The 13641-nt window shown below is 37.2% G+C and overlaps 1 protein-coding gene across 2 annotated transcripts in view; it reads left to right on the top strand.

Annotated features, from left to right (window-relative positions):
• The window catches only part of XKR4 (XK related 4), a 453736-nt gene that overhangs the window by 72513 nt on the left and 367582 nt on the right, over positions 1-13641 (top strand). The window lies entirely within an intron of this gene.

Here is a 13641-nt window from a genome sequence, read left to right as displayed (position 1 = left end):
TTTCAGTCCTACTTATCGGGTGGTTGAAGTAGTAACTGTCACTAGTCTCTCCCAGTTGACAGGATAATCCTGCACCACTTAGAGACAATTCAGGGATGGTTTGTCATTCAAGAGGCTTACGGTGGGACTGATTCGATGGCACCAGAAACATCTCACGGAGCAGCATGTGTCACAGCATGACTGTCTCAGCCAACGATCCCATATCATGGCCTGTTTGTCTCAGGTTGCTCTCTAGGATCTCATTAGGGATCTCAAGTTCCTCTCCAGATGAGAAGACAATCAAAGGAGATGTGATGGAGGTCAGCTACCACTGAAAGAAAGGAATTTCACTGGTAGATTTCAGAATTTTACACATGTACACACACTGTAATGTTAAATGGTATAATTCAAAATAAGACCTAATAAGATGCTGTTGCATTTGGCTCAGAGTATACCCAAAGATAGCATTTTGAAACTTATCATCATTCACGTGAGATTTGTCAGGAAACTCAGGGAATGTTGTGCCACTGTGAATAAGTAGAGATTTAGAACCAAAGTTTCACCTAACGGCTAAAGAGGTTTCAAAGATATTTTAATGAGAAGCTTAGGTTTTGTAACTGAAAGATTCAACAGAAATTGGCTTTGACAGAAAGCAGTTTTATATTCAATATTCTGGTTGCTATGGAGTCCATTTGGGCAGATTATGAGTAATATAAGAATAATATAAACTTCAGCTTCCAAAGACTTGATGCCCTGGTTAAGAGATGCAGCCACTTGACAAGTGAATGTTGACTACATTTTTAAATGCCCAGTTTTATAATTGAATATTCCTGCTGAAATAATCAAGATTTATGCTTGGTCGTTCAGTGACTGAAGAAACCTTATTTAGGCACTTTACTACATGTCTAGAATTATGTCAAATGTTAGTTCCACAAAGAATTGCATCCATTCAGAATCTGAGCTTTCTTAATGGCTAGGTCAATGTCATGGAAATAGAGGCACCAAAAAACATGAGCACCGTCAGAATAAAAATAAAATGCACTAAGCTTGATTATGCTCTATTTTAGGTTCTGTCTGTAAAGAAGTGATCTGCTTTTGTGTCATTTATAGAGAAGACCATATCAGTGTGTAATAATACTTAAAATAAATAGTAAATAAATAAAATAATCATGTATCCATTACGTGAGTGGTGCATAAAGTTCTAGGGAAAGTGCACATTTAGATGTTTGGGATGTAAGACCCATCAGACTAGTTATTGTTGTTAGAAGAAATATGTTAAGTCATATAATGGTCACTTTGCACTCTATAGAATGAAAATATTAATATCCATAAAAATATGCCACTTTTTTCTCTATTTGGCAGATAGAGAGTTGAGGCTCTCTTCTAAAGCTTGAGATAAACACACATCCTCTTTCTAAGTTACCTACTGAAATAAATCATAGATACGCAGGTGACCTGTGACAAAGTGCAGATCTATATTGTCAGAATGAAAGAACAATTTGTGCACAATCACTAATATTTATATCTGGCATGTGGAACTTACATTGCATCATTTTTCAAGGTGTTGAGAAGTATGTATTCTATAAATGCAGCATCCAGGGTTGGGGCTGAGCACTGCGACATGGATTAGATCCATTTGCCACTGAAAGAGTTCACTGTGGGGTTTGCTCTGCTAGCCTTGCACCCTGTGCATGGTCCCCAGCCACTGCCTCCAGAGACATGTTGAAAGGTAGAGTGCTCCACTCCATTGTGCACATCCTACTCACATGGCTGGGCACTGGGGTGTGAGTGTGTGTGCGTGTGTGTGTGTGCATATGTAGGAAAACTTTCCAGTTAAATCTTAATGTCAGGTCTTTGGAACACAGAATAAAGTCGTTCTTTCTAAAAGCAATTCATTTTATTTATAGTAGGCACCAGACATTCACAAGACATTGTTACTCTAGACCTTCATAAATGTCCAGTTTCTCAACTGTGGACAGGCTTCTGACTTCGACCTTATTTCTGTTGACAATCATGTGTTTCTTGTTCAGATTCCTCATGGTACACCTTGGTATACTTTTTACATCTATTAAAATTTCTCCCACAAGATAGCTAATTTTTTTCTCATACATAAATAATGGACTAATGATTGCATGAGAATCATGTGCCCAGGATGATGGTGATAGGGTGAGCTGTGGAAGTGTTGATCAGTTATCTTACTCCGTGGCTCATTCGCTTCTACACACCAATATCTATCTCCAGCAAATGACCACGAGGCAAATTTGTGCGCAGCCAAATTACAAAAGTACCCCATATAATTTGCCTAGTAATTTTCAGATAAACACAAGCAGAAGTGTTAAATCCATAAATGTGAGTGGCCTACCCTTCTTCTTCTTTTTTTTTTTTTTTTTTCCAGACAGAGTCTTGCTCTGTTACCCAGGCTGGAGTGTAGTGGCACGATCTAAGCTCACTGCAACCTCCGCCTCCCAGGTTCAAGCAATTCTCCCACCTCAGCTTCCCAAGTAGCTGGGATTACAGGTGTATGCCACCATACCTGGCTAACTTTTGTATTTTTAGTAGAAACAGGGTTTCACCATGTTGGCCAGGCTGGTCTCAAACTCCTGACCTCAGGTGATCTGCCCACCTCGGCCTCCCAAAGTGCTGGGATTACAGGCGTGAGCCACCACGCCTGACCACTTCTTAACTATAAGACAACTTGACTCTAGGGACTCCTAATAACACAGTTAAGTACTGGGCTCCCACCCAGGGGACATCTCAGGCACAGCTGAGTTTTGGGGAAGAATCTGAGTGTAGCAGCACATAAGAATATCAGGAAGAGGATCATGTGCCCACCTTTTAATCTCTTCATAGAGCTGACCCATGCACAGATCTCCTGTGGGCTTTGAAAGTTTGTTCCCCAACTTGAGTTAGCTGTGTGTGTCACAGAGTGAGCAGGCCTGTGAGCCCTGGCAGACATACTCCTGCTGGGAGGAAACATGTTCTCTTTGTCATTCCTCGTAGGCAGCCTTCACTAACACCAACTAGGGAGATGTCATTGTTCTGAAGTTATAAATGTCACATTGCTTCTTTCCCAGAGGATTTGATTTTATAGCATGGCTATTGTGGACTTTGAGATGGTTCCAATTTGTTTGGCATTTGTCATGGTTGTTCTTCATCTCCTGAAAGCTACTTTTTTTAAGGTGTGATGTCCATACCTTCTCTGCTCAACTCCAGTCCCCTTTCCTCAAATCCCACTGGCCAGAGCTGTGTAGGCAGCCAAGGATCAATCTCCTGCCAGGACCAGCCTTGACTCACTTAAGGACACCTCAGTGCCCTGTGGAGGTGCTCCAAAATTTATATTATTAAGGATTGAAATAAACCCCTTTAATAATGGTGATTTCTCAGGAAGAGAAGCCACTGTCAGCAATTTCTGCATTGCCCTCCGGTTTTTCCAAGGTTGCTCACATTCTTGTGCTTGTGTGCATACAAATGGACAAAGCGATAAGAAGCATTAGAAGCCTTCTAGGAAAATTGCTACAAAGCAGAGAATGTTATTCCTTACACTTAATTGTAGAAGTGGACAGTCATATAGTTTAATCCTCTCATTGTCTTGGTGAAGTAATCGCTGAGATACATTAAATAACCTAGTTGAGTGAGCTTTGAAGACCAGCTATACCAACTATTGTGTGATCTTGGGCTGACAGCTTAAACTGTGCCAGACTCTCCCCGTCTGTAAAATGAAAATGGTGATATCACCTAATTCACTGAGCTGTTATGAAGGTTAAAAGGGTTACTGAACGTCAAACATTTAGTACAATGCCTATCATATTTTAAACAGTGTTTTCTATAATAACTATTATTACTAAAACAGATCTCCTGACCCCACCCAGCAGAGGGCTTCTTCTATCATTCTATCATGTGTTCTCCTGGCAAAATAAAACCAAAACCTGTCTTTGTACTGTGGTGGAAGAGAGACCCCTGAGCTGACCATCAGAACTAGACCACATGGTTTCTAGTCCTAGCTCGACACTAACTAGTTGTGTGACCTCAGAAAATTAACCCAACTTCTTTTGACCTCCATTTCCTCATTTGCAACATTAAAACCAGAGTTGGAAAAACCTTTTGGAACTCTTCCGTCTCTAACAGTTCTGGTCTGCATAGACAAAAATGGCCCCGCTTATATGTCCTATCTTGCTTCCTACTGTTGGTTGTCACCATGGCCCCAACTACCTTGGTGTTCCCCAAAGAATAATCCAAGGCACTCCTCTCAGTAGCACAGAATTCAGAATGTTTACTTTTTGGCATCAAGTTGGTGGGGTATGGCATAGTTAAGTGGATTTATCTGAGGACTAGGGAAATATGAATATAGTGAGAACCTGTTCTTTGTGTTCCCAGAAAAAATTAGACAAGAGGAAGAGGGCTTAAATATGGCAGGAGGAGCTAGACATCATGAAATCAGAGATTGATTGGTATGGAGTCATAAAATATCAGAGTTTACTAGTAGAAAAAAATCCTGACAATAAAAACTGAATTGAATTAGCAAACAATATTTGGAATATCTACCTTAGAAACTTTAAAATAAAGCAGGCTAATTTTTCTGAGATGGTTTAACTACAACTCTGTCCAATGACAGGAGCATGACAACATTCCACCTATTCATTCACTCATTCGTCCTGCGTTGAGTGAGTGACTGCTGTATGCCAGTGCCGACATGCAAGACTTCTCAAAATTTCTTTCGGTTCTAACGTTCTCAGGTTTTAGCAAGAGGGGTATTGTTTTGCCCCAAAACAGGCCATCTCTCACATTTTCAGACTGGTATCCATTTGTGGCTTTTGTGCTGGGCCGTTGATCATTAGAAAGTAATCTGTAGCCTGAAAATGATTGATTTTTAAATAGCCGAAGTATATTAATCAGCTTTTTGTACAGATTGAAGGAGTCTGTTTCAGCTTTGCATCCTTATCTGTAAATGCCAAAAGCACAACTAGCTTGAGGTAGAGTATTTATTCTCTACGTTCTCGGTGAGAAATTGTCTAAGTCTATTTTTGTTGCCTAGATAATAATACAGCTTTACTTTGGTTTCTTGGAGTGCAGCAATAGTACAGAATGGATTATAAGAAACAGTGCACTGTGACTGGCATAATGGAATATTGTCAGAAGACTATCAGTTTTACCCTTTTTTATTTATCTTCTGTGTTATTCCCGCTAATATCACATTATAATAACATTACATATTTGAATATAATCATATTTTCTTTTCAATGAAAGCTGGAAAATTTAGAGAAGTATTTATAGAAGAGTTTCTTCCTCTAGCAGAACCTAGAATAACAAGCTCTCCTAGAAGACCTTAATTATACTCATTCTTTTTGTGCAGTGACGTTTAAACACAATGTTATTATAATTATATGCATAATAAGCTATATCTTGATGTCAACACATGGATTATAAACCCTTCTATTTGAATTAAATACTGGTTCAAATGAACTAAATCATCTTAGATTAGATAGTTGAAAAGATTCATGAGTCGGAGGTACTTTATAATGACCATCAATAGCAGCACACATTTCAGCATTTGTTGACCATTAATCAGTCAGGGATTATCTGTAAAGGCACAGCTGCATGGGGTGGTGTGTGAATATACCTTTACATGAATGAGCATAAATTGGATGGATATGCAGCTGCTGTATCCAAGTCTTCATCAAGGAAAATGAATATGCAATGTTGATAGCTCTAATGAATTTTATTTTAGAGAGGTAAAACACCAACTTTATTCGAGAGATAACTCATTCCCTATGTATCTTCTCTGCTAATATAGCTCAGGGGTGTCAATGTGGCGAAAGGAACTTGGGAGACATTTTTCTAGCGTCACCAGGTATATTCACACAAAAATACGTATTCTTTTTTTTTCTTTGAGACGAAGTCTCACTCTGTCACCCAGGCTGGAGTGCAATGGTGCAATCTTGGTTCACTGCAACCTCCGCCTCCTGGTTCAAATGATTCTCCTGCCTCAGCCTCCCGAGCAGCTGGGATTACAGGCACCCGCCACCACACTTGGCTAATTTTTTGTATTTTTAGTAGAGACGTGGTTTCACCATGTTAGCCAGGCTGGTCTTGAACTCCTGACCTCAAGTGTTCCACCCGCCTTGGCCTCCCAAAGTGCTGGGATTACAGGTGTAAGCCACCGCACCTGGCCCCAAAATAGGTATTTTTTTTTAATTATTTCTTTCTCACTAGGCTTTCTTGTCTAACAGAAGAGATTCACTTTTCTCTCAAATACTGAGGAGTTACTTGACACAGATCACAACAGACTTGCTAATGGGTAGTATGAATGAATGATGCCAATGATGGTATCAGTGCAAATTGATTGAGGAATCCATTGAATTAAAACATTAAAGTTAGACTTAAAGTCCTATTGGCAGATCTTCTATGAATAGATCCAAGCTCCTACTATGTCTCGAGAGTAAATTTGCAATTACAAGAAAATGAACCAAGTATTATTTATGACACCTACTCTGGTTTCTGATGTTGTCTTGGTACTTAAGCTTAAACGTCAAATAAGCATCTAGATTCTCCAGCTCATCCTTTGTGAGAATTAATTGGTTGGGTCTAGTATCATCGTTTCTTTCTCTGTGTGTGTCTCATTCTGACCCTAACAACAGTGTCAGCTCCTTGCATCCCACAGGTGTTCTCCATGTGTCACTCTGATAACTATTCCACAAACTTTTCTACATCCTCCCCTCATATCTCTACATTTTACACTCCTCCCTTCTCTCTTTTCTCCTCAGCCCCTTCCCCTCTTTACTGTCCTCCTTCCTTTCATCCTTCCAGAAACATGTATTATTTTTATTGAAATATCTTAGCCAAGCTGAGGGACCACTATGGATATGCAGTAGGCATTTGATAGACATTCGTGGAGCAGGTAAGTGAATAATTTGTATGCATTTTAGAAGGGTCATGTGGGCAGCAGCATGAAGGTTGAGGCAGTAATCCTATTAGAAGCCTGCTGCATCCTTGCAGGCAGGAGATGATGACAGTGACTTTGGGGATAGAGGAAAAGAAAACGGTGAAAGAAGAGGAAGTCAGCTGGTAGAATGAAGAGGACTTCGAGGTTGACTTCATGAAGGTCAGCTGTAAAATACAGCTATGGAGCACGGAGAAGGTAAGCATTTTTGTGCTGGGAAATTTAAGACCAATCAGCTTAAAAATCTTCTCCCGTGTGAATCCTTTTTGAACTCCCTCAGACTGAATTAATTGCTCCCTTATCTTGATTTCCATAATGCTATATGTAATTAAAATATTTGTTTTTGTTGATTTTCAGCATCTAAAAGTTATGATCTCCCAAAGGCCGAGGCTGTACCTGACTCTGTGTTCCCTCCTCATGTATTCCATGACTTACTTGCTATCCATTATTCTTTTTTGAAGTGTCTACTCAGATCTTTTGCTGTCTTTTATCAAATTTTTCGTTTTCTTATTGTTCTAGTTTAAAAATTCATTATGAATTTTGGAAGTTAGTTGTTTTTTTTTAATTGAATATGTGGCTTATAAATGTTACCTTCCAGCCTGTGGCTTGCCTTCTCATTCCCATAACATTCTCTTTCACAGAGCAAAAGTTTTAAATTTTGGTAAAGTTTATCAATTTTTTTCTTTTATGGATCACACTTTGGGTGCATTTCTTTTATGGATTACACTTTGGTGCATTTCTTTTATGGATCACACTTGGTGCATTTGCAAAAATAAAGATAATACAGATTTTTCTACTATATTTTCTTCTAAAAGTTTCATAGTTTTATGTTTTAGATTTAGTCTATAATCTTTATTGTTAGTGTTTGTACATGAGGTGAGGTAAGTGTCAAGGTTTATGTTTTTACATTTGGATGTCTAGGGTTTCTTTTTGTTGAAAAGGCTTCCATTTCTTAATTGAATTGCTACTTTACCGTTGTCAAAAATTGATTGACTATATTTGTGCACATCTATTTTTGGGCTCTCTGTTCTGTTTTATAGCTCTATGTGTCTATGGCTTTACCAATACCACATAGTTTTGATTACTGTAGATTAATAGTATGTTATAAAATTGTGTAATATGAATCTTTCAACTTTGTTATTTTGAAATATTGGCTTGACTATTCTAGACCTTTTGCCTTTCATATAAAGTTTACAATCAACTTAACATATACAAAAAAATTATCCTGAGATTTGATTGGAATTGTGTAGAACTGTAGATGAGTTTGGGAAAAATTGAGGTCCTAATTATATCTCCCTAATTGTGTCTCCCAAACCATGAACATGGTATCTCTCTCCATTTATTTGTCTTAAAACGTTTGTAATGAGCATTTTGGTAGTTTATGTCTTTCAGGAATTGATTGATTTTATCTGCATTGTCAAATTTATGAGGAGAGAGTTGTTCCTAGTATTCCATTATTATCCTTTTAATGTCTATGGGGTTAATATTGATTTTCTTTTTTTATCCCCAAGATAAGTAATTTCTGATTAGAGTTTATCAATTTTATTGATCTAAGAATCAGCTTTAGCTTCATAGATTTAAAAATACGTATCTTTCTATTTTCAATTTCATTGATTTTTGCTCTAATATGTATTATTGCCTTTCTTCTGCTTGCTTTGGATTGGAATTGATCTTTTTTTCCTCTGGTTTCCTATGGTAAAAGCTTAGGTTAATGGTTCAAGACTTTTCTTCTTTTGAAAATGTAATCATCAATGCTACTTTTCTCTTATCACTTTTCTCTAATGCTGCTTTAGCTGTGCCCATAAATTTTTATGATGTATGTTCATTGTTCATTTTCATTCAATTCAAAATATTTTAAAGTTTATTTTGACACTTCCTCATTGATCCATGGGTTATTTACAAGTATACTGCTTAATTTTCAAATTCTTAGGAATTTTTCTTATATCTCTCTGTTACTGATTTAGAGTTTAATCCCATTATGATCTGAGAACATGCTTTGTATGATTTCTATTATTTTAAATGTGTCAAGATTTGTTTTATGCCACAGGATGTGGTTTATTAGGGTGAATGGTCTCAGTGCACTTGAGAATGTCTATTCTGCTGCTATTGGGTGGAATGAGCCATAAAGGTCAGTTAGATCAAATTGGCAGTTAGTGTTGTTCAAATCATCTATATCCTTACTTATTCTCTGCCTACTTACTGTATTAATTACTGAGAGAGGAGTGTTGAAGTCTCTTAAGTACAGCTGGGATTTGCCTATTTCTCTTTTCAGTCCTATTAGTGTTCTCTTTATGTAATTTGAATCTCTATTAGGTGTTTACACATTGAGGATGGCTACTTTTCCCCTCCCCCTGCCAGCTCCATCAAGGATGCTTTCTCAGGATTCTTATCAAACTTTCCCGAATGCCTAATAGGGTTCATGGAGAGAAATCTGACCAGAGTGTGAACACTTTTATTCTGCATCTACAGGGCTTCTCCCTTTTTGGTAGCCCATATTTAGCCTATAGCAATATATTTAAAAAAAAATTTAGCTGAATCTTCTTAACAGCTTACATGGAGTGTTTGCAATGCTGGGTTTTGCTGGTCCCTGTAGATACCTTTCTGACCCCAGATGCATCTTGGTTGGTTGCTGTCCATCCTTAGTGTTCTCATGGGATTAAGAAAAGTTGTTAATATACTGTTTATTTACCCTTTTCCTTGTTGTAAGGGTGGGAGTGATACTTTCAACATCTCCAAGCTGAAACCAGATGTCTCGCAGATAATTTTGAGATTTGAAAATCTCTGTCTTTTTCTTTTTGCCACCATATTACTCAGCGCAACTTGTGCTTTTTGCCCTTTTGCTTCTCTTGTTGTAGGAATCAGAGTCCCCTGAAGCCCTTTGCTGGGAGAATTTTACTTACATCTTTCTGGACATTACCAAGCCTTGACTTTTCACAATGGAAGTTGTGTATTTTTCTGCTGTTTTCTTTCATGTGTATCTGCTCTGTGTGTCTGCACAATTACATTGGCTCTTCTTTGGAAACAAACTTCGTATACATCTCTGTGCCACGCTGGGTTTCACTGTTAAGTACGTGTTAAATAAGGGTGGTGATGATCTCAGTGATAATTTTGGTAAACATTAGTCACCTTTACAACCTCCAAAAAATTACTTCTCCAATGTCAACCTTAACTCTTACGTCTTCTAATCAGGATGTCTGTTGTGTTTAGGTAATATAAATTATTATTCTCGGGTGTAGATCTATTTTTTCTTTTTTAAGGCTAAATAATTATTAGTCACAGCATAGTAATATGCAACCAAAGGGTTATTTAATTCCCAAAAGTTATGAATATCAATATCTTAATATTCAATAGTGAACACGCCCAACAATGAATGCCAATCATTAATTACGGTTCATCTAACCTTATACCATTTGAGGTTCAGTTTAAAATTATTAAATAAAAAATGCACACAGCCAAACAATAGTTTCTGCACATAAACTGATCTGAGCCATTGTATTTTTAAGCAGTAACACAAAGTAAATTTATTTTTTAATAGCTTGGTTTGATGAAAAGGGATCAGAGAAATATGGCAATTCTGTTTTTATTGCTTGAGGCAATCTCATTTGCAAAATCATTTCAAATCAAAGTTCATCTATCACTATGTAAATGACATGGAATAATTTTTTCGGTATTGATATGTTTCAGTTGAGAAATCCCACTTCAACCACTGGCATTGAGGCAGTAATTCCTGTTGAAAGGTCACCTTCTCATGCTTTATTTCTTCTTTTAACTTCTTTACACTACGGGTGTGCATGTATTCCTCTTCAATAAGCTATTTTTCTTATCAGCTGGGTTTTCTGATGGACAGAAACAGAAAATAACCATAATTTGAACGCTCTTTTAATAATTGCGAGACAATCCAGGAGCTAATAAAAGGCCTTCTTGCTAGCATACCTGTTAATATAATATTTAGACTAATAGTAATGAAACAAGCTTGAACATTTTATGAAAAGCAGTTGTAAATATTCAAGTATTATTTGGAATTCTGGAACATTTGGGCTCCAGGGCTTGCCATCACTTTCTATAGCTAGGTAAAAGGTACCTGTTTTAAATACTTAGTTCTGGGAAGAGAACTATGTGCCTCATGGCTCTAGCTGAAATTGCAGATTATTCACTCATTAATGGACAGTGGGAATTTCTCAGAATAGAGTATAAGAGAGTTTGATTCCACCTAGATTGCCTAGTTGACCCTCAACTACCCTATCACTTTTGATCATTCTGGGGACTTCATGCAGTCAAATTATTGTTAATTTCATGTGACCCTCTTAGACTCAAAAAAGGCCAGTGGTGTTGTTGATATACCAAAACCTAAAATTGATCATAAAAAATCATTGGTAATTGCCAAACTATATTTTGGGGAAAGAAAATACCTCATATTTACATTGAAATAAGGGTCATTCTAAGGTTTTAGACATTCAAAGTCTAAAACAGTGTGGTACAGGCAAGCTGCAAACACAGTCATTCAGTTTTCCCACCCTCCTGGCTGCAAACCAATTCATCTCCCAGAATAATGTGAAAGATCAACAAGTTTGACCCTCGTATCAAAACTGCTAATTTGTATTTTTCCTAAAGGGCAGAGAAATAATAGTTTAGATTTAAAAGGTCTTTTCTTCTGATTCTTGCACATACATAGGCCCCATTTATTTTAACAAAATGCTTAATTAAGCCAAAAAGATGACCATATGAGTAAAAATTTGAAAACAATATTTGCCTTTAAAAATTCAAATAGAGGCCGGGCGCTGTGGCTCATGCCTGTAATCGCAGCACTTTGGGAGGCCAAGGAGGGCGGATCACGAGGGCAGGAGATCGAGACCATCCTGGCTAACATGGTGAAACCCCGTCTCTACTAAAAATAAAAAAAAATAGCCGGGCATGGTGGCGGGCGCTTGTAGCCCCAGCTACTCAGGAGGCTGAGGCAGGAGAATGGCATGAACCCGGGAGGCGGAGCTTGCAGTGAGCCGAGACGGTGCCACTGCACTCCAGCCTGGGGGACAGAGCGAGACTCCGTCTCAAAAAATAAATAAATAAATAAATAAATAAATAAATAAATAAATAAATAATTCAAATAGAGATGAACCCCTGACATAATCAACTGTGCATTCTTTTATATAGAATATATACTTTTTTTTCCACACTCAGATGTGCTTAATAATATATCCTGCTTTTCTTGAAGGAAAATATGATCCCCCAGATTAAGTAATAATAGTAATGAAATAAAAGATTGTTATATTTGTAATCAGTAATTATGCAGTCACCAAATAAGTGGCTGGTATCTAGGGAACAAGCAATTATATGAGCTATGATTACTAAAGAAGTAATTATGATGGAAGATAAACCTCTCTTAGTTGCGCTATTTTTTTTTTCTGAAGACTGGCATTTACATAATGGTTCCTAATCCACAGAGAATGTTTGTTTAGGTCTGAGAGAATGTGTATCTGTCATGCACAGTTTAGTACAGGAACCCTTGCCTTTCACAGCCTTGACATTCTCAATTTCAGCTCTTCGTTAACGGTTTGAAGGACAGTGGCTTCCTGTAACTTTTCTATGGCATGAATTTGAATCACTTGCTGTAGTGTTTCTGCGGGGGAATCTAGACTGCCAGGCACCACACTCCAGTGTTACTCAGGTGCGACATGTAGAGTCTCTTCTCTAGTGGGAAAATCTCTGTTTCCAGGACCGAAAAAAAAAAAAAAAAAAAGAAGAAGAAGAATACCTGCTATTGATAGTGACACAATTAAGGAAATATAGTGAACACATAGATACACTAAAAAGTGGGGAGAATTATAGACTGAAGTTGTTGTAATGAATTTAGGAATTCTTAAGATTCTGAGATCATGATGTCGTAATTAGGAAGGGGCTTTAATGAACTTGGTTGACAGGGGAGTCAAGTCGACCAATGTCCCCTTCTCAGGAATCTGACCATCAGGACTTGGTTTTAACTGGCACAATGTGACATAAGAACTTTACTTTAGAAATAATAGCACTTAAAAAATTACATTTGGCAAAAATACTTTCAGGTTATTGTTATTGTTTTCTATTTGTCTCTGTTTGGGGATGTTTTATGTTTTCTTAGCTCATTGGTAATTCTATGTGTTTATTCATGCTGCACATATAGAGAATAAGAGCTATGGTAGGCAGAGAAATTGAGATAAGACAAGATCACCAATCGCTGAAAACATATGATAGATCAAAAGTTGCAAGCAGGTCTCATGAAACATGTCCAGGAGTTAATTTATTTTTTGTAAGCAATTTCTTGCATTTAAAGTGACGATTAATTATATAAACCATTTCTTTTGCAAACATTTGAAGATTGAGTTTTCTGTATGTACTTGGAAATTTAAGTGCTTTTTTTCAGAATGTGCATCCTTTTTTGCCTTTTCCAATGAAGACAAAAATCAAAATAACTTTTGCCTAGTGCCAGTATCATTTTTTAACTGTAGAAATAACCTGTTAAAGTAATGCTGTTAATTCTGTTTTATAATATAAGACATATTTTTAAGTAGACACTTGGGTTTGAATTCATAGGAACTTAGAGGAGTATATAGTTGAGTTACAACTAGAATTAAATCTATGAAACACCTCTTGCAACTAATCTCCTTTTAAAGTTGTTTAGCAGTGTTTCATGAGTAATAGTCATGTTTATTGTCTTACTCTTCTAAGTCTTAACCATGAAGTCGATTTGATTT

Source organism: Gorilla gorilla, chromosome 7 (assembly GCF_029281585.2).
Source record: "Gorilla gorilla gorilla isolate KB3781 chromosome 7, NHGRI_mGorGor1-v2.1_pri, whole genome shotgun sequence".
Classification (NCBI taxonomy): Eukaryota; Metazoa; Chordata; class Mammalia; order Primates; family Hominidae; genus Gorilla; species Gorilla gorilla.
The sequence above is the reverse complement of the archived record's forward strand: the minus strand, read 5'-3'. Positions and strand labels throughout refer to the sequence as shown.